Below are 3,569 nucleotides of genomic sequence, written 5' to 3'. Positions count from 1 at the left end.
ACTGGACTGTGAGAGAATAAACTTCTCTGTTAAAGCCATCCACTCGAGGTATTTCTGTTAGCACAGCACTAGATGACTAAGACAGTGGCCCAGCACAGAATAGCAGGGTAGTGATTTGTAAAGTCTTGTGCAATTTGAAAACTCTTAAAGCTGAGTTGGTGAGTCTTCTAGCAGTGGGAACAAATAATCAGCAGGGTTTGGAGGCAAATCCACCTTGCCCCTCGCATCTCGGAGGCTCTGCTCTTCCACAGGCCTCCGAACCTGCTTGGCCTGGTCCAGCGTGCTCTGGAGCTGTATCGCTGACGTACATCCGCTCTTCAGCACCTCCTGGGGGTTTTTCTGTCTGTCTGCAGCCGTCTGCATGTCACGGATTGCGAATGCATAAAGATCCACATCAGGAGACCCGGGAGGCCTCTGGGGCTGGCCTGGCACGGGGCCCTGTGTACCCAGGAGGCAGCGCCCTGGGATCTCTGGGATCTCTGTCCCCACACACCTGAGCCCAGTGAGTTCTGCCCAGGCCTGAGCAGCCGTCAGCACGTCCATCACTGCATCCTCCCCTAGTCCTTCCCAGCAATGCGTGACAGGCAGTTGGCAATGAGGAGCGGCCGGGGTACCCGAGTCTTTGGAGTGACCAGCGCTCTGCCATCTTTCCTGCTGACAGACAGCAAGAGTCAGAGCGTGAGCTGGAGCCAAGCTGGAAGGAGAGCCAGGAGTGACAGTGATCTGAAAAATTAATATCTGAAGAGGAAGGCTCGCACATGTGGATTTGTCCTGACCTTGAGCCTCTCGGCGGGGTTCAGAGCTGTGTCTGGAAATGATTAACTGTGGGCAAGACCGTGGACAGTGGATGGACCCCTGCCCCCTGTACTCCCAGATCTGTGAACACAGCTTGTGTCTCCCAAGACGGGCAGGTGGAATCCTGGAGCGTTTGAGCTGCAATGGCCCCGGGAACACTTATCCAGCCCCTTCTTTTGCAGAGGGGAGCCTAGGGCACAGACAGCACTTACTACAGAGTCGGAATGACTGGGGCCTGGGGCGAGGCCGCGGAGAGAACAGACTAACGGCTCTTCCACCTGGCGAGGGGAGATAGCCCTGGGGTCGGGCCCAACCTTGGTGGGAAACCGCAGACCTGCATGGATGGAGGCCTGTCCTCGGCGACCCGAGTGGAGGCACTGGCGGCACCATCTTTACGTCTGGTGTCGACCCAGGGAAGGGCCGCCTGCGTGTCTCCCAGGCCCGAGCTCCGCCCTGCTAGCTGGGTCGGGTGAAGGGAGGAGGGGGGCCTCCAGACAACTCGGGTGAGCGGGTTGGGACTGGAAACCACTTCCATCCATGCAGCCACTCCTGGCAGGTTAGCGGGGCTGCCCCCCAGGTTTGGAGCTTCCACAGTCACCCCTCCCCACAGCCCCAGAGGGATCACCCAGCTTCCAAGTGAACAGCCTGGGGTTCATGGGGTGGGGTGTCCCCCCATCACACTGTTGGCCCCAGGAAGCGCTCCCCAGCAGGCCTTCTGTTATGGTTTGAATTGTGTCCTCCCAAAATATGTGCTGTAAATCCTAACCTCTATGCCTGTGGTTGTAATCCCATTTGGGAATGGGTTGCTTGTTAGGTTAATGAGGCAGGATTAGTGTAAGGTATATCTTGAGTCTGTCTCTTCTGAGATAAAGAGATTAAACAAGGCAGCTAGCAGAGATGGGGTAAGATAGATGCCAAGACACACAGAGATCTCCAGGGAACCAGGAAGCAGAAGCCGAAGAGACAAGGACCCCGCTCCAGAGCCGACAGAGAGAGAAAGCCTTCCCCTAGAGCTGGCGCTCTGAATGCAGCCTTCTAGCCTCCTAGCCTGTGAGAAGATAAATGTCTGTTTGCTAAAGCTGCCCCCTTGTGGTATTTCTGTTACAGCAGCACTGGATGGCTAAGACACCCTCCAGCAGATGGAGAGAGACCCTGAGGACTGGGAGCTGGGCAGAGGCCCCCTGTGGTCGGTGAGGCAGGATGAACCCAGGTGTTACGGCCTCGGTGGCCTGGTTAGTGGCCACACTGGTGAAGCAGGTGGGAGTGACCCAGTCATTCCTCAGGGACCTGAGCCCACCCACCTCCACTAGCCAGTGACTTCTGAGCTCCCCACTGCGACCCCAGCATCCGACCCTGATCCTGACCTGGGGTGGTGGGGGGAGGGGGCACTGAGAATGTTGTTCTGGAAAGAAGACTCACACACTGAACATCGGGCGGCCCAGACAAGGCGCATAGAGATGCTGGGCTGTGTAGTTCAGGCAGGGGGCTTGGAGGGGACACACAAGGGGTGCAATAGTGTGCAGTCACGGAGTCTTCATGGAGGAGGAGGGGAACGTGGGCCTTAAACGCTGAGGACACTGCAGCATAGTACTGGGGGGTGGGGGGAGGACAGGGAGAGAAGCCTGTTGTCTTTTTGTTACAATCAGGTGATGGCTTGGACTTCAAAACTGCAAAGTAGCTAGCCGTTCTTCAGCCAGGGGCAGCCTGTTTCTGACCACAGTTGACAAAGAAAGAACAGTTACCGTCGAGTCGATTTCTATTCATGGCGAGCCCGTGTGTGTCAGAGTAAAACTTTGCTCCACAGGTGTTTCAGTGACTGTGTTTTGGGAAGCAGATCGCCAGGCCTTTCTTCCGAGACACCTCTGAGTGGATTCGAACCTCCAACTTTTTGGTTAGCAGCCGAACGCCTTAACCATTTGCACCGCACGGGGACTCCTCAATCTGCAATAGGCTTCTGAAACGGGTGGTCTGTGAATAACAGACAACAGCAACAGAATGCTTTATCGTTCCACGTAGGCAGCCGCCGCGTCCCCGGCCCTGAGCTGGGGGCTGAGGTCCAGAGGCCCAGGCCTTAAGAAGTGCAGCTGCCCCGGCGGGCTGGTGGGCAGCTGGGTTCTGGTGAAGCAGGCACTAATGGGCCGTCTTCTCGCCCCTGCAGGCACCGGCCCTCGCTATAGCACAGACCCACTCCTCTACCTGCTCCTGCTGGCCCTGCATAAGCTGCTGAGCCTGCTGCTGGGACACTGACGTGCCTCCGCCTGCGCACGGCAGCGCGCACGGAGCCTGCCGGGACCCTCCCTGAGGACGACACCTCACACGGACACACAGAGACCGAGAGAAGCATGACAAATTCCACGTGGAAAACCAATCAATCATATTTTGGGGGAAGTTACACAAACGTAGAACACCTAACATAATGCATCTAGTTTCCAAATAAGATGGAGTTCACACCATGCGGCATGCATGGGATCAATGATTTCTCGACTTCGATGTATTTTCTTTTCTAAACTCCTCCTCCAGCTCTTCATTTTGCACGAACTGTTGAGCAGTTATCTTTAGGACAATATGTAAAAATGTCGGGTCAAAGCCTTTCTGACAAAGCAAGATATTTTTAGTAGGTTATTGTGTTCACGAAGTTTGTTTTTTTTTTTTTTTTTTTTAATTTTAACGGGACATTGGTGTTTTTTTAATTAAAGTAAATTATTTCTTTTGAGACATTTTGATTAAAAAAAAAGACATCTTATCATAATTGAAATTCACTGTCAATAATATTT

This window comes from Trichechus manatus, unplaced genomic scaffold (genome assembly GCF_000243295.1).
Source record: "Trichechus manatus latirostris isolate Lorelei unplaced genomic scaffold, TriManLat1.0 scaffold00014, whole genome shotgun sequence".
Taxonomy (NCBI): Eukaryota; Metazoa; Chordata; class Mammalia; order Sirenia; family Trichechidae; genus Trichechus; species Trichechus manatus.
The sequence above is the reverse complement of the archived record's forward strand: the minus strand, read 5'-3'. Positions refer to the sequence as shown.